Consider the following 22,732-nt stretch of genomic DNA (forward strand, 5'->3'; position numbering starts at 1 on the left):
CTCAACTAAACGAATAAAAGTTAAAAAAAATCAACAACTTGAATATTCCTAACTTCTATCTATAGAATAATTGCCAACATAGAATATATTTCTCTCATGAATCAATCTCAGTGTCACATATTATCAATTAATCAATATGTTTCATATCATATTTATCATTGGGCCATAAATTACTTTTTGATTATATTTATTAATTTTCAATAATACTGTGAATACCCTTAAACAAATGACCGAAACCAAGACAGAACCTCTATTACTACTCACCTTGCTTTACTCTCCTAATACAAAAGCAACATAACAATCTTGATCAGAGCAGAAGATGAAATCAGCTAGAGCATCCATTCTGAAGAATACCAAGCAGAGAACATGAGAAAAAAATGAGTCATTCTTCCATTGACCCCTGCTTTACATCTTTCATTTAGTCAGGCATTTAGGAAATCATTACTGGAGAATATTCATTTCATTACCTTTTATAAAAATGAACCACTTCGAACTTCATCAACATTGTCTATAATTTGTCCTATCTATATCATCTGAGCCAAAGAGGGGACAGACATGTACCATTTATTTCTCTTTGGACTTCAGTGTTTTCAAATTATATTAATAGAACTTCTTGCCTCCTCATATATTTTTAAAATTGGACGTTTCTACAATTCACCTTTCTTACATGTTTCCTTATTGATATTTTATTGATCCGATTATAATCAAGAATGAAAATGCATGAAAAGAAAGACCACATCTCTTTTGTGTTGGACCTCAGAGTTCCAGACACGTATCATTCATCATCCATGATTCATACGCTGGCAGTTATCATCATTGATCCAGAAAAGACCACTTTCTCTTCATTCATTTCTACATTGTTTATTATTTCATTAATTCACTAATTATAATTTTAAAACTGTATGATTCACAAAAACTCAAAAGGGCCTTGATCACCCTAATATATATAACCACATTATTACACTTCTGTCATATTTATTATCAGTTTTTCATAAATGCTTTAATCAATGTAATACTTCATTCTAACCCCATATTTGTCACTAGGACACAGCTGACCATCTGAATAGATTTCATCTTTTTAATACTGCAGTGAATACCTTCAGACACACCACCACCCAAAGCAAGTCAAGAATTTTGTTTATTACTCACATTGGTCTTCCAACGCCTAAAATAGAGATGTAACCCCGGAGTCCATGATCAAGGAAGAATCCTCAACTCAGGTGTGGTGTGTCTGTTCTGAGGAGTATAAGGCAGAGCAAATGATGAGAAAGCTTGAGACATTCTTTCCATTGGTCTTCGCCTTTCCCCTCTCATGTACTCAGTCATTTGGGCCATCATTAATTTGGTGTATGTATTTTATTCCCTTAAGAAAACAAACTTCAAATTTACCACTGACCCAGACGATGAGCATTGTCTGTAACTTATCCCGTATATATCGTCCTTAGCTGTATAGGTTACAGTCATGTACAACTTGCTTCTAATTGAACTTCAGGGTTTCCATGGTATATTAATAGTATTAGTTATTAACAATTAATAATAAATTAATAAGTTAGGTCTTAATTATTGCCTAGTCATATCTTTTTATAATTAGACAATGTTTCACTCCTGTCATCATTTTTATTTATGTATTTATTTATAGAATCTCTTATTTACCCAATTGTAATGATACATATAAATGCATGAACACTAAGACCAAAAACAAGGTTTTACTATATTCCTGACATCTGTCTATTGGATGCCTTCAAATAATGAGAATGTATTAGATTAATTTTCTGTTGGACCTCAGAGTTCCACGTATTCATCGTACACGACTCATACGCCACCAGTGGTCATCATCGATCCAATATTGTCCCTCTTCTCTACATTATATTCTCTTTGTATATTGATTAAATCATTGGTTCACGAATAATTTAAAACCCTATTATTCACAAAAACTGAAATGAGTCTTTATGTCTTTAAACTGAATATAGACTTATTCTCACATCAGTATTCTTCATTAATTATCCTGTTTTCCATACATGCATTAATCAATATAATGTTTTCTAAAATTCAATATTTATCACAGAGCTACAGTCAGCCTCTGTGATTCGATATGGAATTTTCGAATAATGCAGCAAATGTGCTGAAAAAAATCACTAAAACAAAGATAAGAAGTCTGACTATACTCACATTGGTCTCTGTGCTTCTGTCCTACAGGTGCTGTCATAGAGCTCACTACCACGCAACAATGCTCGGTTAGCTCGAATGTGTCCATTCTGAGAAGAACAAACCATAGCGAAGGACAGAAAAAAATGATAAAATTTTTATCCCCATAGATTCTTGCCTTCCGCAATGAGTTTACTCAATCTTTTAGGAATTCATAAATTTTCCATAACATGGATCTTCGTCTCTTAACAAAAAGGAAAACTTCAAACTTGACACTGACCGAGAATAATGAAACTGACTCTTAATTATTCATGTCTATATAATCCTTGACCAAAGAAGGGACACCCTCGAAATATCTATTTCATGAAGGTCATCAGTGTTTGCAAATTTTATTAGTGTTTCTGGCCTCACCATACTATGTTCATAGTTAGATAATAATTCACCTTTTCTTCTTAATCTATTATTTATATTTCCTTTAATAATTCTATCATTGGTCCATTAATAATAACAAATATAAATATATTCATCCAAGGGGTGCCTGGGTGGCTCATTCAGTTAAGTACCCAACTCTTAATTTCAGCTCAGGTAATGATCTCAGTGTCATGGGATTGAGCCCCATGTCAGGCTCTGCACTGGGCATGGAGCCTGCTTAGGATTCTCTCTCTCGCTCTACCTCTGCCCTTTCCTTCTAAAAATAAGTAAATAAGTAAGTAAGTAAGTAAATGAATGAATGAACAAATAAATAAATAAATTCATCCAAAATAAGAACATAATATTTATACATTCCTAACATCTATCCATAGGATCAAATAAACAGAGAAAATAGAATACTTATTGTATTGCACCTCAGGGTTCCAGATACATACTGTACATTGTCCACAACTCATCCCCCACCAGTCATCACCACTGGTTCCATTAGAGGTTAGTTTATTCACTTGTATATTTGTATCAATTAAATCATAACTTCATTGGTAATAATAAAATCAATACACGATTAACAAAAACTGAAGAATATGATACTTGAATACCCTAACCTCTTCTTACAGAATCATTGCCAAAATAGATCATACCTCTTTCATTAATAAAAATAAATGTTACCTACTATCACTTAATCAACATATTTTATATCATATTTATCATTGAGCCATAGTTAATTTTTCCTTATATTTATTACATTTTAATAATACCATGGAAACCCTTAAGCAAATGACCCAAACCAAGAAAAGAATTTTGACCATTACTCACGTTGGTCTCTTTCCTATAAAAGGGAAACATGGTGACCTTGATCACAATAAAGGTAGAAATCACCTTGAGCTTCTATTCTGAAAAGTACCAAACACAAAAAGTGATAAAAAGATTGAGATTTTTCTCTCAACTGATCCATATATTTGTCTATTGATTCTTTCATTTTCAATTATATTAAGAAAAGTAAATGCATGAAGAGAAGGGACACATCACTTTTGTGTTGGACCTCAGAGTTTCAGACACGTATTACTCATCATCCGTGATTCATACGCCGGCAGTTATCATCACCGATCCAGAAAAGACAGCTTCTCTTCATTCATTTTGATATTATTGTTTATTGACTAACTTAATAATTTACTAATTATAATATTTAAATTGCATTATTTCAAACCCCAATAAGGCCTTGATATCCCTAATATGCTTCTAGATCTCTTTTTACATCATTATATCTCTGTCATTTATCAGTTTTTCACACATGCATTAATCAATATCATGCTTCCTATAAACCTCTTATTTTCAATAGGATAAAGATGGCCCTCTTTGATTATATTTCAAATACTGGATTGCTATAGTAAATACCCTTAGACAAGCAACCCAAACCAAGAAAAGAAATGTGATTATGCTTACACTGGACTCCAATCTCCTAAAATAGATGCAACCCTAGAGGTCAGGATCAAGGAAAAATCTTTAAATCAGGTCCAGGGTTTCTTCTAAGGAGTACAAAGCAAAGCAGGTGATAAAAATGGTTGAGACATTCTCTCCATTGATCTCAACTTCAACATTCACATAGCTCTCTAGGCAATCATTAATTGGGTATATATATTTAGTCTGTTAAGAAAACAAACAACTTTGATCTTGCTACTGAGCCAGAATATGGATATTGTCTATAACTTACACTGTCCACATCATCCCTACCGTAAGAGGTAACAGTCAAATACCATCCATTTCTAACTGAACTTCAGGGTTTCCATAATAGATGAATAGTATTTCTTGCCTCACCACATATTTTTAAAATTGGACAATGATTTACTCTATTCATCCTTATTTATTTATATATTTATTTATAGATTCTCACATTTATCCAGCTGTAATAATAAAATAAAAATACACAAACGCCAAGACCAACAGCAAACTGATGTCTTCAGAGGACTAGACCAATTTTATGTTGGACCTCAGAGTTCCAGACACGTATTCATCGTACACGACTCATACGCCACCAGTGGTCATCATTGATCCAATATCATCCCTCTTTTACTACATAGATTTCTATTTGTTTATTGATCAAATCATTATTTAACTAATAATTTTCAATTAAAAAAAAGAGCCTGTAAGTCTCAAATCTATACACAGAATTAATCTCACATCAATATAACTCCCATTAATATCTCCAGCTTTCATACATGTATTAATCAATGTGTTTCATATATTCCATATTTAACACTGAGATCCAGCTGCCTTCTTTAATTATATTTTACACATTTTAATAACACAGTGAATAACCTTTAAAAAATCCACTTAAACTGAGAAAAGAACTTCAAATGTTACTCACATTAATCTCCATCCTCCTATTATACAGAGGCAACCACAGAACTCGTGCCCATAGAAGGTGCTGAATCATCTCCAGTGAGTTCATTCTGAAGAGTACAGAACAGAGCAGATGATTAAAAAAAACCTGAAACCTAATCCGCATTGATCCTTGCTTTCTGCATTTCATTTACCCAGTATTTAGGTATTTATTACTGTTTCTTTATATACGTATTGTCATCTTATAAAAATCCAATCTTTGGTCTGAAGAAGAACAATTAAGGTGATTCCTACTTAGGCATGCCTATAGAACCATGGTCAAAGAGATGACCCTTTTAACCACTTATTTCTTAATGGGTATCAATCAGTGTTTTCTATTTTTAGCAATAATATATTCTGCCTTGCTACTTGGGTTTATATTTGGACAATTCCTCACCCTATTCTTCCTTATGTGTTTATTTACATTTGCTTCATGGGTCTATCATTGATCCATTAAGAATAACAATTCTGTATCTATGAAACAATACAAGAATATGAACTTATCCCTGACAGCTCTCTGTACAATCAATTTCAACAGAAGGAACAGACCAAATTCCGTTCTGTGTTGGACCATGAAACTATGGTCCATGACTCCTATGCCACTGGTCATCACCAGTGGTCCAGGACTGAGTCTCTTCTTAGTTCATTTCTACTTTTGTATCAATTAAATAATTAATTCATTGATAATTATAAAAATCATACATGGTTCACAGGAACCCAAAAAATAAGATCCTTGAATATCCCTAACATCAGTTTACAGAATCATTATCCAAAGGGACTGCATCACCTCCATCTTGTACATTACTGATTAATCAGCATTATGTGTCTTATCACATTTATTATGAGGCCACAGTTAATTTCTTATTAATTTAATACCTTTTAACAATACGATGATTACCCTTAAATGTCCCATTCCAAGACAACCATTTTGACCATTATTCACCTTGTCTCTTTCCATACTCAAAGGAAGCATCACAATCTTGGTCATGGCAGAAGCTGACATCAGCTCAAGCATCTGTTCTGAAGAGTAACAAGCAGAGAAGATGATAAAAATATTGAGATATTCTCTCCATTGATTCATATATCCCACTATTCACTTGCAGTCATTTAGGCATTTATGAAATTATTGTAATTTTCCCCTTAACAAATCAAATGTCAAAGTTGTAACTGACTCAGTAATTACTATTTATTCTCCACATCATTCTTACTCAGACATATACACTTGATTCTTTTATTTTCCATTCTGATTCATATTAATATAATTTTATTTATTGTATATTATAGCAATGAACAATGCTTCAGCCTCTTCATATTTATTCATTTATATATTTATGCTACTACTTATTTTTTATAATGATACTTTTAAAACATTCATGTACACAAAGACCAAGAACATGATCCTCACATATGCCTGACATCTGTGTATAGGACCCCTTCATACGGGGAGAAAGGACTAGATTTCTTTCGTGTTGGACCCCAGAGTTGAAGACCTGTGGTGTTCATCATCCAAGACCCGTATGCCACCCCTTGTCATCATTTATCCAGGTATGTCCCTCCTTATCTTGATCATGTCCACATGTTTTTATTAATTCATCAATTCACTAATAATACTAAAAATAATACCTGGGGGGTCACAAAAACTCAAAACAATTCCCTTGAATATCTCTAATATTCATCTACAGAATTAATTCCCACTGATAATATATATCATTCATTAACTGACCTCAATGTTTCCCACATAGGTTAACACAATGCTTCATATTAACCTGATTCTAATTATTTGGCCATAGCTGGCAATCATAAATTATACTTCACAATTTTTTAATAAGGCAGTGAAAACCTTTCTGAAAAACCACAAAGCCAAGAAAAGAATTTTGACTATTACTCACATTGTGCTCCATGCTCTTCACACATAGATGCAACCACAGAGCTCATGACTACGGTGGATTGCTTCAATCAGCCGAGGGTGACCATTCTAAGGAGTACAAGACAGAGCAGGGGATAAAAGATTGAGACCTTAGGTTCATTCATTCCTGTATTCCACCTTTCATTCAGTCAGTCATTTAGGCAGGTAGTGACTTGGGATAATGTATATTTTATTTTCTATCAAGTAAACAAACAATATCCCTCTTGCCCTTGCCAAAGAATATGAACACTCTACTTAACACAGTCTATACCATCAACCTTAGCCAAAGAGACAACACCATTATACCACCTCTTCCCTAATGGATATCAGTCTTTTCAATATAATTAATATATTACTATATTATAGTAATTTTTGCCTAACCACCTATTTTCAGAATTGGACAAGGCTTCACCTTCTTTATTTAAATTTGTTTACACATTTGTGTATTAATAATTTCATTGATCCAATTATAAAAATAGGAAGAAAACTCATAACATAATGACCAAAACCACAGTCTTTATATATTCCTGACCTTTGCCTCTAGACCACATCAAACAGGGACAATGGAGTAGATAGATTCCATCTGTGTTGGACCTCAGAGTTCCAGACACGTATTCATCGTACACGACTCATACGCCACCAGTGGTCATCATCGATCCAATATCGTCCCTCTTTTTTACCTTTTGTTTCTACATTATTTACTGATCAATTCATAATTCAGTAATTACAATTTTAAAAATGATTATTCACAGAAAGCACAAAGGGCCTAGAAATTCCGAATATCTATTTAGAACCATCCTCATGTCTATATCACCTTCATTAATTATTCTTCATTTATATTATATGTATTAATCAGTATAATGTTTCATATATTGAAACCCACTCAGTGGGCTATTTGGAGTCCACTGATTATACTCCTTGGTTTTTAATAATGCACTGAACATTAAACAAAGTACTGAAACTAAGACCAAAACTTCAACTATTACTCACATGGTCTCCACGAACCTAACAGGTGAATGCAGCCTGAGGTCTCGTGACCAAGGAAGAATCCTTAAATCTGCATGACAGATCCATTCTAAGGAGGACAGAGTAGAGCAGACAAGAGAAAATTTCAGGTCCTATCTCCATTGATCCTTCTTTACTGCATTTCATCTACTCATTTAAGCACGCAATTTTTCATAATGTGGTATTTTTTCTTTTATCTAAAGGAAAGCTTAAACTTGAGACTGATCAATAACAATAATAAAGGCTCTTACTTATCAGTGCCTATATAATTCTTAAGCAAAAGGCAAAAATGCTTATTCTATTTATTTCTTAATGAGCATTTTTGTTCATTTCTTATACATCACAACATATATTACTGGCTGGATAATGCTTCACCCTATTTATCTGTTTTTTTTACATTTTTAATGCTTTCATTACTGATTCATTCATAATAATAAATCCAAGTATATTAACCCAAAATAAGAATATGAGCTTTGTATATTTCTACATTGACCCTGAGGTCATTTACAACAGAAAATAGGCTACATTTTGTTTTGTGTGGACTCGGAGTTACAGACATATAGCACTCAACCAGGGAGGATTCCTATGCCACCAGTTTTCATCATTGGTCTATGTTTGGGCCTCTTTTTCTTCAAATGTTTCTGCATTAGTAACAACTAAATTGTTAATTCATTGGTAATAAAAATCAATACGTGATTCATAAAATCCCAAAAAAGACCCCTAAATAAGCTTAACTTCTCTTTGTAGAATCATGTACCTCATAGATTACATCTTTCATTAATCGACCTCAATGTTGCACATTATCAATGAATCAACAGTAATATTTCATATCATATTTCTCGTCAGGCCATAGTTAACTTTTTGATTTTATTTATTACTTTTAAATGATACCATGAATGCTCTTAAATATGTCACCCAAAACAAGGTAAGGTCTTTGACCATTATTCAACTTGGTCTCTTTTCTAACACAAAGATAACATAACAATCTAAATCACCGTGGATGATAAAATCAGCTCACTGCATGCACGCTGAAGACATGATAAAATATGATACAAGTAGACAATATGATAAAAGACTGAGTTATTATCTCTATATTTTCCACCACTCATTTGCACAGTCATTTGGGCATTTATTAATTTTTGGTAATATTTATTAATTTTTCCCTTAATAAAATAAACTTCAAATTGATACCTGACTGAGAGTAATAACTATTACCTACCACTGTGTAAATCACCCTTAGTCAAATACAAAATACACTTGGTCCTTTTTTAATCCATTCCTTTACACTAATATGCATTTTCCTTAGTATATATTTTATTTTGCTTATGAACACAGCTTCATTCTCTCTATATTTAGTCATTTATACGTTTATTTATTCTTCCATTGATACTTTTATAATAATATTTTAAGGCTTCATGAACTCAAAGGCCAAGAACTAAATGCTTATGTAGTCCTGACATCCACCCACAGGTTCCCTTCATCAAGTAGAGTGAACCAGATTCCATTTGTGTTGGACCTCAGAGCTCCAGAAAATGTCTCTATCATATAATAACACCCAGCGTTCATCACAAGTGCGCTCCTTAATGCCCACCCCTTGGTTAGCCATCCCCACCCTCCCCGCCAACTCCCCACTAGTAACCATCAGTTTGTTCATTCTCTGGAGTTAAGAGTCTGTTTCTTGGTTTGCCCCTCTCGCTCTCTTTCCCCTTTGTTTTGTTTCTTAAATTCCACATATGAGTGAAATCATATGGTATTTGTCTTTCTCTGACTGACTTCATTCAGCATAACACTCTCTATCTCCATCCATGTCATTCCCAATGGCAAAATTTCATTCATTTTTATATGATTATATAATATAAAATTTTAATAATACAATAAAAATGTTTTTCAAAACAACAGCACTGGGTGTTATACTCAATTAGTGAATCATTGAACATTATATCAAAAACTAATGATGTACTGTAACTTGGCTAATTGAACTTAAATAAAATAAATAAATAAAAATAAAACAATGGCCGAGCCAAGAAGAACATTGAATATTACTCACACTGGTCCCCATGCTCCTAAATCCATAGAGCTCCTGACCATGGAAGATTTTAAATTAACTGGAACACATCCATTCTGAGGAGTACCGAAGGGCAAAACAACAACAAAGACAAAACGATTGAGGCATTCTCTCCAAAGGCCCTTAATTCCATCTTGGATTTATTGTCAGTAGGCAATTAGTAAGTTGGGATCATGTCTATTTTATTTTTGCTTAAGGGACCAAATCACATCAATATGGCCACTGACAAAGAATATAAACATTGACTACTACTCCTTACTGCCTATGTCATACTCGGCAAAAGGGGCAACATGCTTACATCATTTATTTTCATTAACTGTCAGTGTTTGCAACATATATTAATTGAACTTCATACCTCACCACATATTTTTATAATTGGACAATGATTTACTCCCATCATTTTTTTGGTAATATGTTTATTGTTATTTTGACTGATCTGATTATATTTGTAGAATTAAAACGAATAAAAACCAAGACCAAAAAGAAGACCTGGTATATCCTGACATCTGTATAGGACCATTTCAACAACATGGAATGGATTTGTTTTGTGCTGGATCTCAAGAGTTCCAGACACATAGTATTCACTACACGTGACTCCTATGCCATCAGTTGCCATCACTGGTCCAGCACTGGCTCTTTTTTCTATTGTCATCTGCATCTGTTTATTGATTAATTGCCTAATATAGAAATAAACATAAGTCACCAAAAAAAAGAAAAATCACAAATGAAATCCTTGAATATCCCTAACATCTATTCATACAATCATTTCCACTAGGCACAAACTCTTTCATTAACTGAACTCAGGGTTTCACATATGGATTAACAACATATTTGATATTGGTATGTTTGGGCTTCTTGATTACATCAAACACTTTTTAATAATAGAGTAATTAAAACAAAACAAAACAAAACATTCCATCCAAGATAAGAACACCGACCACTACTCACATTGTTCTCTATGCTCCTAAGACACAGATGCAGCCGCAGAGCTCTGCCACGTGAAGGTGCTTTAATGAGCTTGAGGGCGCCCGCTCTGAGGAGTAGAGAGCAGAGAGGATGATCACAAATTGCGACCTCATCTTCATTGATCCTTTCTTCTGCATTTCACTTTTCAGTGATTTAGGCAATCATTAATTAGGAGTATACTATATTTATTTCATTTTCCTTTAAGACCTTTTCCCCAACCCAGAAAATGAACATCGATTATTATTTATTTTGTCTATATCATCCTCAGCCAAAGATTTAAGTCATGTAACCATTTATTCGTCTTTGGATTCCACGCTGTGTTCAAATTTATTAATACCATTTCTCGCCTTACCACATATTTTTATAATTAGAGCATGCTTTCCCATATTCCTCTTTATTTTTTCTCTTTATTTATATTTATACATATTTGTTTAATGACTATTTCAATGCTCCAACTAAAAATCCATGAACAAACACAGAGACCAAAAACAAGATCTCTGTAAATTCCTGACTTCTACCTATAGCATCCTTCCAAACAAAGAGAATGCACCATCGTGTTTCGTTGGACCTCAGAGTTTCAGACACATGTTATCCATCATCATCCATGACTCATACGCCACCAGTCATCATCATCGGTCCAGGATTGGTCCTCTTTCTCTTTGTTCACTTCTAAGTTGTTTATTAATTCACACTAATGATACAGTGACTATTCTTAAGCAAACCACCCAACTCAACACAAGAACTTTGACTATTACTCACGTTGGTCTCTGCGCTCCTAACGCATAAATGCAGGCACAGAGCTCATGACCATGGAAGATGCTTACATCAGCCCAAGTGCGTCCATTCTGAGGAGTACAGGGCAGAGCAGTGGATAAAGAAAATGAAGACCTGATCTACATTTACCCTTCCTTTCCACATGACATTTACTCAATGTTTTACATGTGTGTTAATTTTTCATTATTTTTCTTTCCTACTAACAAAGGGAAGAAGCTTGAACGTGGAACTGATTCAGAATTTAAAAATAATTGATTTTTAATTACCTGTGTCTACATAATTTTTAGCCAGAGAAGTAACACCCTTGATCCATTTATTTCTTAATAGGCATTGGTGTTTTTAATTTTTATTAATAATATGTCCTGCCTCACAACATACGTTCATAACTGGACAGTGCTTCATATTCTCTTTATTTATTTATATTTCTTAAATGGTTCTAACACTGATCCATTGATGATAATACATTTAAATCTATAAAGCCACAAAGAGAATATGACCTTTATATGTTTCTGACACCTGCCCATAAGATCATTTCTAAAAGAGGGATTGGACTAATTATGTATTGTGTTGGATCTCAGAGTTTTAGATATTTATTTTCCATTCTCCATGACTCGTACACCATCTCTCTCAACTATGGAGAACAAACTGAGGGTTGCTGGACGGGAGGTGGATAGGGGGATGGAGTAATTGGGTGATGGACATTAAGGAGGGCACTTTGATGTAATGAGCACTGGGTGTTATATTAACAGATGAATCACTAAATTCTACCCCAAAATTAATAACACACTATATGTTAACTAACTTGAATTTAAATAAAACCAAAAAAAAAGCAAGCATACATACTATTACGTATCACAATCTGTATCATCCTTACCCCAAAATGTAACCCCCGATCCATTTATTAACGAATTCCACTTGTCCCAAGTTATATTAATAGTAATTCTTGCCTCACCACATATTTTCATAGCTGAATATGCTACACCCTTTTCCTCTTTATGAACTGACCTATTTGTTTCTCTCATTTATTAATTATGATAATAAAATCAAATCCATGAAGCACCAAAGGCTAAGAACATGATCCTTGAATATTACTGAAATCTATAGGCTCAGTCCCACAGATAAACACTTAAATCCCTCTTCGTAATGGACCTCAATAGATCATAGATATTTTGATCATAAAATACAGTCCAGGATGCATTCCATTCACATCACTGGTCCACGGTTTGCCCTCTTTCAGATAATTGGTATATTCTTTTTATATATAGTCACCACTCGCATCAGAACTAAAACACTGACTACCACTTAACATCTCCTATGTGCTTCTGCCTCATAATAAAGGTAGTTTACATCTTTATCAGTTAAGGAATGTCTAGAGAAAAACTGAAATAGAAATTTACAGAGCTATAAAAATGAGTGGCATGGACTTGATCTATTTTTAAAATCATCCCAAGTAGTGGAGGTGGGCGAGAGGATGGGTGAAATAGGTGATGGGGATGAAGGCCGGCACGTGCTGTGATGAGCACTGGGTGTTGTATGCAAGTGTCGAATCGCTGTACTGTACACCTGACACTAATATCACACTGTATGCGAACTAACTGGAATTGAAATAAAAACTTTTTAAAAAGTATTAAATATAATCAAAGAAATGCTGAGGATGGGGCCAGCAACCTACAGTTTAACCAGCCTTCAGGGGATTGTGGTGCTCACTCAAGTTTGAGAAGCACTGCTCTATAGTCACCTAACCCAGAGAGGTAACACTTTGAACCTACTGAATTCTTAATGCACGGCAAGGTTTCCCAACTGTATGAACAAAAATTTCAGCCTCACAACATATTCTCTTAATTAATCCAGCATTAATTACTTTCTTTATCTACCTACCATCATTTATCTATCTATTTATCTCTCCATCTACTTATCTATCATCTATCTACTTATTTATCATCTACTGATTTTTTAATTTATTCCCCTAGAACAATGTACTAAATTCCCAGGAGCCATTTAACCACATAATTAGATTCTTCCACATTACTCAAGTCTAGCTATCGCCTTATTCCCACAGATGTAATATACCAAATTTCCTTTTGAAATGAACTTCAGTAATGAAGAAATGCATTAATCACAAGACACATTCAGAATGCATTCCATTCACATCATGGGTCCTTGCTTGGCTCTTTTTTTTTTCAAGTTTTTATTTAAATTCCAGTTAGTTAACATATAGTGTAATATTAGCTTCAGGAGTAGAATTTACTGATTCACCACTTACATATAACACCCAGGGCTCAGGTCGCCTGGGTGGCTCAGTTGGTTAAACGACTGCCTTCGGCTTGGGTCATGATCCCAGGGTCCTGGGATCGAGCCCTGCATTGGGCTCCCTGCTCGGCGGAGAGCCTGCTTCTCCCTCTCCCTCTGTCTGCCGCTCTGCCTACTTACGCTCTCTCTCAATCTCCGTTAAATAAGTAAATAAATAAAATCTTTAAAAAAAAAAAAAAACAACCCAGTGCTCATCACAAGTGCCTTCCTTAATACCCATCCCCCATTTAGCCCATCCCCCCAACCCACCTCCCCTCTAACAACCCTCAGTTTGTCTTAGAGAGTTAAGAGTCTGTTTATTGGTTTACCTCTGTCTTTTTTTCCCCATGTTCATCTGTTTCATTTCCTAAATTCCAATATGTGTGAAATCATATGGTATTTTTCTTTCTCTGACTGATTTATTTCACTCAGCATAATACTCTCTAGCTCTATCCCTGTCATTGCAAATGGCAAGATTTCATTCTTTTTTACGGCTTTCTTATTCCATTGTGTATATATACCACAACTTCTTTATCCATACATCAGTCGATGGACATTTGGTCTCTTTCCATATTTTGGCTGTTGTAGATAATGATGCTATAAACATCGGGGTGCATGTTCCTCTTTGAATCAGCATTTCTGTAATCTTTGGGTAAATACCTAGAAGAATAATTCCTGGATCATAGGGTAGTTCTATTTTTAATCTTTTGAGGAACCTCCATACTTTTTCATTAACTTGTACATTCTTTAAAGAAAACATAAAATTAAAAAAGAAAAAAAGATGTCAGTACAACCATGAGCCTACTATCTACCCCCCATCCAAAGACTGTACCTTATATCTTTCTCGGAGTTGTTTCATTGATTTAACAACTTAGTTCTTTTCCACAGAAGAATGCTTATAAACTGTGGTGCCAACCTAAGATGGAAAATGAGATACTTAAGAAAGTGAGTGTAAAATCTTAAAACCTTTAGAAAAATCATACTGAAATCGGTTACTTCATAAACCTTGCCACGTAGCTCCATCATAGACCCATCTTTGGTTTTCTTTGATTTAATTTATGCATGTAAATATTTATCAATAGCTTTAATATTCATTCGTTCACTCTTTAATAATAAAAAAATTGACAGTCACTTTTTAAGAAAAATGAAAACGGTTAAATAACATAAAAGATGTCTAACTTCCCAGAAACTCAGAATAGAAATGCTATTGTGTATGTACCTGTGCAGTTCTCCTGACTCCACCTGGAAAGAGCTGAGATTTTTGTCGCAGGAGGGATAAAACATGAGTAGGGCTGCTGGGTCGCGCATCACCACATTCTAATCCCTGGCCATGGGCTTTGCCCCTTTTATTGTATTCACTTATTAACTTATCTATTAATTTATAATGGTAAAATGTGCACTGTTGTATGCAAACTCAAGATCATAGCAGTAATTAACAAAAACTTTGTCCAGTTTTTATCACTATCAAAAATGACAAAGGACGATATACTTCTTGTCCAACTTGACTGAGAAATCATTGATAAATACAGTTGTATATATTTAAAGGGTACAGTGTGACATTTCATTGACATATACATTGTGGAATGATTACCAGTCGAACCCAGTGAAGCCAACTGGACTGGTCATAATTTGTTATAGGACTCAATTTTGTCACTGGTTCATGCTTGGCCCTCTTTAATATAGTTAGTTGATTATATTATATAAACTTTTTCCCTATTTCTCAACTGAAAAAAACAAAAACAAAAACACCTGCAACCCAGAGACAGCACAGAATATGAATGTCAACAACTACATACATCTGTCCCTATGTCCCTTCTGATGAGATATAAATGCCTTAATATATTTTTAATGGACTTCTGATTCTTAGAAATGAATTCGTAATGATGCTAATTTCATTACATATGCTATAGTTATTCCACGTTTGGCCCTATTTTTCCTTCATTTACTCACACATTTTTTTTACTTATTTTATTGCATTGCTTAATTTTTAATAAGCAATCAATATTTGTGAAACTCAAAAGCCCAAGAAAAACATTCTGGGATAGCTCTAACAACTGCTTATAGGACAATTTGTAACAATCAATAGACTAGCTTTCTTTTTACGTTGGATCACATGGTTGTAGGTAAACCTTATTCATCCTTGCCGCTTATGCTACTGGTCCTCAGTATTGGCCCAGATTTTGCCTTCTTTTTCTTCGTTGAACCATAATTTTGTTTAGAGATTAATTCGTTAATTCACTAATAATAAAAAATGCCCATGAGGTTTTGAAAAGTGACTTTACTATCCCTAACATCTGTACATAAAATCATTTCTACAGGGCAAATCGCCTAGATCTTCTTTGTTAGGGGACCGAGGTGTTGAATGTATGGATTAGCCAACATGCTCATTTTAACCTCTTACTTCATCATTAGTACCCGCTTGGCAGGAACTAATGTGAAACATCTGTCCATAGAATCATTTCCACCATCAATTCATTTCTTTCATTAACAGACCTCACTGTTTGGTATATGGATTAATAAACATGATGCTTCCTATTAGTTGCATTTGGGGGCCATGGTGGGCGTTTCACATTTTTTTTAACAATACAGTAAATACCCTTAAACAAACCACCCAAACTGAGACAGGAACACTGACTATTACTCACGTTAATCTCCATTCTCCAACACATAGACACAGCCATAGAACTTGTGGTCACGGAAGAATGTTTAAATCAGCGTGAGTGCATCCATTCTGTGGAGTGCAGAGCAGATGAAAACAAAAAGCTTTAGACCTTATCTCCACTGATCCTTGCACCCCACCTCTCATCTAGTCAGTCACTTAGACAATTTGAAACTGGGGGAACTGTTTATTTAATGTCTCCTAATGAATGAACAATAATGACCTCACCACCGACATAGAATATGAACATTGCCTATTATGATTTAACACTGCCTACGCAGTCCTTTGCCAAAGAGCAACACCTTTGTTTGTATCATTTATTTCCTAATGGACAGGAGTGTGTTTTCAATACACATTGATAGTATTTCTTGTCTCGATACATATTTTTGTAACTGGACAATGCTTTATGACCTTAATCTTTATTTATATATTGTTTGTTGATCAACTCATTGATCCAATTATAGAGAATGCATGAACATGAACCCAAAACAGGATCCTTCTATATTCATGATATCTGTCTATAGGATCACTTCACACAGGGCAGTGGACTAGAGTGCATTTCTGTTGGACCTCAGAGTTCCAGACACGTATTCATCGTATACGACTCATACGCCACCAGTGGTCATCATCGATCCAATACTGTCCCTCTTTTTCCCCATTCGGTGCTACATTGTTTATTGACTAATTCATTAATTCACTAATAATAATTTTAAGATGCTATTATTCACTAAAACACAAAAAGAGACTTGATATCTCTAATCTCTCCCTAGGATCATTCTCATATCAGTGTATCACTCTCATTAATTATAATGTTTTACATAAATGCATTAATCAATATAATCAACCCCTATTAATCAACATAACCAAATCCATATTTGTCACTGGGCTACAGTTGCCCTTACTTGATTACACTTCATACTTCTTAACGATATAGTGAATACCTTTAAAAAAAAACACACACAAGAAGAAGACGACGAAAACTTTTGACTACTACTCACATTGGTCTCTATGCTCCAAATTCACAGTTGCAACCAGAGAGCACATAATCATGGAAGTATTTACAACTACTGGAGTGAGTCCATTCTGAGGAGTACAGAGCAGAGCAGATAACAGGATGGAGAGACACTCTATTGGTGCACGGATTTCACCTTCATATTGTCTGTCACTTAGGAATACAGCATGGTGGGGTCATATTTATTACTTTTCTCTGAACAAACAATATCAAACTTGACACTGACCAAAAATAAGAATTTTGGCTGCTATTTACTGTCTATATCCTCCTTAGCCAAAGAGGTAAGACACTTGAACCATTTACATTTCTTAATACACTCCAGTATTTTCAATAAATGTTCATACTTTTATTAGGAGTAGACAGGCTTCACCCTCTTATTATACTTGCATATTAATTCTTCTTTGAGCCATTTGTTACAGTAGAATCAAAATTCATGAAAATGAACCAAGAAAATGGTCCTTTTTCTTTCCCTAACATCTGTCCATAGGATCACTTCAAAGAGAAGCAATAGACTATATTTTTTTTTATTGGACCTCAGAGTTTCAGACACGTAATAGCCATCATCCATAATTCATACGCCACCAACTGTCATCACTGGTCCAAATCCAGGCTTCTTTTCCTTCATTCTCTTGTACATTATTTCACTAATTCCTTAATTGACTAATGTAAAATTTTAAAAACCTGTGATTCACAAAAATCCAATAATAAGAGCAATGAATATTCTACCTCGGCCTATAGGATCATCTGCCACATTGTTACATGTCTTACTCTGGTGATCATCCATACCCCACATATGCATTAGCAAATGTTATATCCCATATTTAAAGGTTCCCATATTGATGGTTTTAAATTGTATTTCACACTTTCAACAATACAGTGGATACCTTATTTTAAAAACTTTTAAGCAAATACAAGAACTTTAACCTCTACTCACATTCATCTCTATGCTCAGAGCATGCAGGAAATCACAGACCTTTTGACCATGGAAAATGCTTACATCAGCTCGAGTGTGTTGATTCTGAGGAGTGTTAACACAGAGCAGATAATTAAAAATTGAAACTTCTTCCATATTAGTCCTTGTTTTCACCATTTCATTTTTCCAGCTATCTGGTGCTAATTAATTTTTCACAACCGGTATACAGTATATGAAAATATAAACAGGTATATTACAAAATTAACATCCTCAAATCAAGAATGACCCAGGCTTACAATATTCGATGTTGCTTATCAGTGTCAGTGTCTACATGATCCTTACAAAAAGAGATAACACCTTAGGTCCATTAATTTTGCAACCTGGATCAGTTTCTTTAGGTTACATCAAAAGGATTTCTTGCCTCACTAAATATATTCATAGTTAATAAGGCTTCATCCTTTTTTTTATTTATTTATAGATTTCTATTGGTTCTATCACTGATCCATGGATGTTACTAATATAGGAATCTATAAATCAAAAATGACAAGAACATTATCCTTGTATATTCCTCACATCGATCCACAGGATCGTTGTGTCGGACCTCAGACTTCCAGACACGTAGCATTCATCGTATAGGACTCATACGCCACCAGCTGTCATCATTGGTCCAGGATTGGCCCTCCTTTCCTTTATCCTCATCCATTAATTCACCAATCTACTAACAGTAATTAAATATTTATGAATCGCAAAAATGCAAGGACAAAAGCCTTCAGTATTTCTATCATTTTTCTTTAGAATCATTGCCTAATTAAACAAACTTTTCATTAACCACCCTCCCTGTGGTAAAGGTAGGTTGGTCAACATAATGTTTCATACAGTTCCAACTTAGTCATTGGACAATGGTTGGTCCTTTTTCTTATATTAAATACTTTTTAAATAATTACAGTGATACCCTAAACAAACCCTCCAAACCAAGACAAGAACTTTGATTATACGCACGTTGGGCTTCATGCTCCCACACGGAGAGGCTAGCCTGGAGTGCCTGAACATGGGGGATGCTTACACCAGGTCAGGTGTCTTCTTTCTGAGAAGCACAAAGCAAAGTAGATGAGAGTAAGACCGAAATGTTATCTCCCGTGTTCTGCACACTCCACTTTACACGGAGTCAATCATTTGAAAATACATTAATTTGCAATCATGCTTATTAATTTTCTATTAAAAAATGCATTAATATCATACTTGCTACTGACCCAGAATAAGAACTTCTCTATTACCGCGCACTAAAGAGGTAAGGTACATGAACCATTTATTTTTCTTAATGGAATTCAGTATATTCAATACCTTTGGTTTTTATTGCTTCACCATGTACATTAAGAGTGCATATGCCTCATGCTCTGCATTTTTACTTTTCAGTATTTGTACATTGATTCTTAAATTGACCATTAATAATAAAAGAATCAAAATTCAAGAAAACAGTATAAGAAAATGGTCCCTTTACAGTTCTAAAATCAGTCTATATAATAATTTGAGACAGGTAATAGATTATACTTCCTTTTGCATTGGACCTCAGAGTTCCAGACACATAGTATTCATCGTCCATGACTCCTACGCCACCAGCTGTCATCACTGGTCCATATTTCAGCCCCTTTTTCTTCATTTTCTGTATATTATTTCATTAATTCCTTAATTCACTAATATTAATTCTAAAAACCCAATGATTCACAAAAAAATGAATAAGAACATTGAATATTCTACATCTGTCCCTAGAATCATTTATCACATTGATATAATCTTTTTCATTAATCATTCTTAATCTATCATAAATGCATTAATAAATGTAACACTTGGCAATACTCCAATATTTATCACTGGCCATGATCGGCCTTTCGAATTATATTCATACTATTAATAACACAGTAAACACCCCTTTTTTTACAACCTGTCAAATGAAAACATGAGATTTATTACTCTCATTGGTCTCTGTACACCTGAAACACAGATGCAACCAGAGATTGTGACCAAGAAAGAAATCTTCAACCAGCTTGAGGATGTCCTTCTGGGGGAATAGAAAGCAAAGCATGTTATATAAAAGAAAATCAGAAACCTCATCTGAATTGACCTTTCTTTTCCACATTGCATTCATTCTATCACTTAGGAATTTATTAATTTTCATTCTCTTAACAAAAGGAACCACCTCAAATTTGAGACTGACCTAAAAACTCAATTGACTTATACTTAGGAGTTTTTATGATCCTTAGTCAAAGAGGTGATGCTCTGGATCCATTTATTTCTTAAGGGGCATCAGTATTTTCAATTTTTAGTAATAATAATTCTTGCCTCACCACATATATTCACAGCTGGACAACGCTTCACTCTTTTTCTTTATTTTTATATAGTTCATTAATAGTTCTAACATTGATCCATTTATAATACTAAATCTAAAACAATCAAACTAAGGCAGAAAGATGACCTTTATATATTCCCAGTGTCTGTCTAAAGTAGCATGTCCACGAGACGGATCTGACTAATGACATCTTGTGTTGGACCTCAGAATCCCAGGCACATATTATTCACCATCCAGACACATATGCTACCAGTTGCCACCAAAGGTTCAGGTTTGGGTCTCTTTTTCTTCATTCATTTCTACACTGGTACCAAATAAATCATTAATCCATTAATAATAATAAAATAAATACATGATTCACAAAATCCAAGAAGAAGATCCTTTCAGATCTCTAAAATCTCTTTATAGAATCATTTCCCACAGAGACTGATTCTGTTTCAGTAATCGACCTCTATATTGCCATTATTGATTAATCAACATCATGGCTGATACCATATTTCTCACTGGGACATAGTTAACTTTTTTAAAATTATGTTTCATACTTTTTAATAATTCAATGAATACCTTTAAACAAATGACCCAACCTAAGATGACAACTGTGACCATTACTCACCTTGGTCTCTTTCCAACACGGAAGCAACATGACAATCTTGACCACGGCGAAGCAGCTTGGAGTTCCATTCTGAAGAGAACCAATTAGAAAAGGTGATAAAAAGATTAAGACATTCTCTCCATTGATCCGAACTTTTCACCCTTCTTACGTGTAGACATGGAGATATTTACTAATGTATGGAAATATTTATTTGCCCTTCATAAAATAAACATCAACCTTTAAAGTTTCTCAGCTTAATAATTGAGTTTTTAAAATAAAGATCTCTCATTTTTTTGAGATAAAATTAGTCATTTAAAGTTAACAAATAAGTAGCATTCAATAGTTTCACAATATTGTAAAACTACTATTTCTCTGTAGTTTCAAACTACTTTCATCACTCCAAAATAAAACCCCATACTCATTAAGCAGTCTCGCCCTACTGCTCCTGCCTCCAGCCCCGGGCAACTACCAATCTTTATTCTCTGTGGATTTATCTACATTGGATATTTCGTATAAATGGAGTCAGGCATGATGTGACCTTTTCTGTCTGCCTTCTTTCACTTAGCACAATGTTTTCAAGGCACATCTGCATCGCAGCACAGATGACTACTTCATTCCTTTGCAGCCCCTCTGGAAAACAGTACGGAGGTTCCTCAGAAAGTTAAAAATAGAGCTACCCTACAACCCAGCAATTGCACTACTAGGTATTTATCCAAAGGATACAAACATAGTGGTTCAAAGGGGCACCCGCACCCCAATGGTTATAGCAACAATGGCCACAATACACAAACTATGGAAAGAGCTCAGATGTCCATCGACAGATGAATGGATAAAGAAGATGGGTGTATATATACAATGGAATAATACTCAGCCATCAGAAAAAAAAAAAGAAATCTTGGCATTTGCAAGGATGTGGATGGAACTAGAGGGTGTTGTGCTAAGCAAAATAGTCAATCATAGAAAGACAATTATCATGATTTCACTCATATGTGGAATTTAAGAAACAAAACAGAGGATCATAGGGGAAAGGAGGGAAAGAATAAAACAAGATGCAATCAGAGAGGGAGACAAACCATAAGAGACTCTTAACTCTAGGAAACAAACTGAGGGTCGCTGGAGGGGAGGGAGTGGGGGGGATGGGGTAACTGGGTGATGAACATTAAGAAGGGCATGTGATGTAATGAGCACTGGGTATTATATAAGACTGATAGCCCTCTCTCACTGTCTCTCTCTCTCTGTGTCAAATAAATAAAT

At 34.4% G+C, this 22,732-nt stretch overlaps 2 long non-coding RNA genes, 14 other non-coding genes and 1 pseudogene across 22 annotated transcripts in view; all 17 read right to left on the bottom strand.

Moving 5' to 3' along the window:
• Positions 1 to 222: 222 nt before the first annotated feature.
• Positions 223 to 20,408, bottom strand: LOC113910144. Its single transcript, XR_003515934.1, has 16 exons — positions 19,542 to 20,408; positions 18,564 to 18,647; positions 17,616 to 17,700; positions 16,604 to 16,689; positions 14,791 to 14,874; positions 10,878 to 10,962; positions 9,912 to 9,985; positions 7,850 to 7,934; positions 6,843 to 6,928; positions 5,897 to 5,973; positions 4,940 to 5,024; positions 4,018 to 4,100; positions 3,391 to 3,467; positions 2,170 to 2,255; positions 1,150 to 1,236; positions 223 to 343 (listed from the first exon to the last, which is right to left on the bottom strand). It is a non-coding gene; the product is annotated as an uncharacterized LOC113910144 (long non-coding RNA).
• Positions 750 to 824, bottom strand: LOC113910736. Its single transcript, XR_003516231.1, has one exon. It is a non-coding gene; the product is annotated as a small nucleolar RNA SNORD113/SNORD114 family (small nucleolar RNA).
• On the bottom strand, positions 1,776 to 1,843 carry LOC113910741 (annotated as a pseudogene).
• Positions 2,985 to 3,059, bottom strand: LOC113910764. Its single transcript, XR_003516254.1, has one exon. It is a non-coding gene; the product is annotated as a small nucleolar RNA SNORD113/SNORD114 family (small nucleolar RNA).
• Positions 3,611 to 3,685, bottom strand: LOC113910743. The gene has a single exon (XR_003516237.1). It is a non-coding gene; the product is annotated as a small nucleolar RNA SNORD113/SNORD114 family (small nucleolar RNA).
• On the bottom strand, positions 4,556 to 4,627 carry LOC113910723. Its single transcript, XR_003516218.1, has one exon. It is a non-coding gene; the product is annotated as a small nucleolar RNA SNORD113/SNORD114 family (small nucleolar RNA).
• Positions 6,423 to 6,497, bottom strand: LOC113910750. Its single transcript, XR_003516241.1, has one exon. It is a non-coding gene; the product is annotated as a small nucleolar RNA SNORD113/SNORD114 family (small nucleolar RNA).
• Positions 7,448 to 7,519, bottom strand: LOC113910727. Its single transcript, XR_003516222.1, has one exon. It is a non-coding gene; the product is annotated as a small nucleolar RNA SNORD113/SNORD114 family (small nucleolar RNA).
• Positions 8,402 to 8,476, bottom strand: LOC113910766. The gene has a single exon (XR_003516256.1). It is a non-coding gene; the product is annotated as a small nucleolar RNA SNORD113/SNORD114 family (small nucleolar RNA).
• On the bottom strand, positions 10,480 to 10,555 carry LOC113910751. The gene has a single exon (XR_003516242.1). It is a non-coding gene; the product is annotated as a small nucleolar RNA SNORD113/SNORD114 family (small nucleolar RNA).
• Positions 11,458 to 11,535, bottom strand: LOC113910735. The gene has a single exon (XR_003516230.1). It is a non-coding gene; the product is annotated as a small nucleolar RNA SNORD113/SNORD114 family (small nucleolar RNA).
• LOC113910726 lies at positions 17,182 to 17,253 on the bottom strand. The gene has a single exon (XR_003516221.1). It is a non-coding gene; the product is annotated as a small nucleolar RNA SNORD113/SNORD114 family (small nucleolar RNA).
• LOC113910733 lies at positions 18,157 to 18,231 on the bottom strand. Its single transcript, XR_003516228.1, has one exon. It is a non-coding gene; the product is annotated as a small nucleolar RNA SNORD113/SNORD114 family (small nucleolar RNA).
• LOC113910730 lies at positions 19,138 to 19,212 on the bottom strand. The gene has a single exon (XR_003516225.1). It is a non-coding gene; the product is annotated as a small nucleolar RNA SNORD113/SNORD114 family (small nucleolar RNA).
• On the bottom strand, positions 20,102 to 20,176 carry LOC113910728. Its single transcript, XR_003516223.1, has one exon. It is a non-coding gene; the product is annotated as a small nucleolar RNA SNORD113/SNORD114 family (small nucleolar RNA).
• Positions 20,409 to 21,082: 674 nt separating the features above from the next.
• On the bottom strand, positions 21,083 to 21,156 carry LOC113910759. Its single transcript, XR_003516250.1, has one exon. It is a non-coding gene; the product is annotated as a small nucleolar RNA SNORD113/SNORD114 family (small nucleolar RNA).
• A 343-nt stretch (positions 21,157 to 21,499) lies between these two features.
• The window catches only part of LOC113910142, a 56,532-nt gene continuing 55,299 nt past the window's right edge, over positions 21,500 to 22,732 (bottom strand). For all 7 annotated transcript variants that reach the window (XR_003515931.2, XR_003515930.2, XR_003515932.2 and 4 more), the window contains one exon: positions 21,500 to 21,568. This is a non-coding gene — a long non-coding RNA (uncharacterized LOC113910142). The remainder of the gene's footprint in view (positions 21,569 to 22,732) is intronic.

This window comes from Zalophus californianus, chromosome 6 (genome assembly GCF_009762305.2).
Source record: "Zalophus californianus isolate mZalCal1 chromosome 6, mZalCal1.pri.v2, whole genome shotgun sequence".
Taxonomy (NCBI): Eukaryota; Metazoa; Chordata; class Mammalia; order Carnivora; family Otariidae; genus Zalophus; species Zalophus californianus.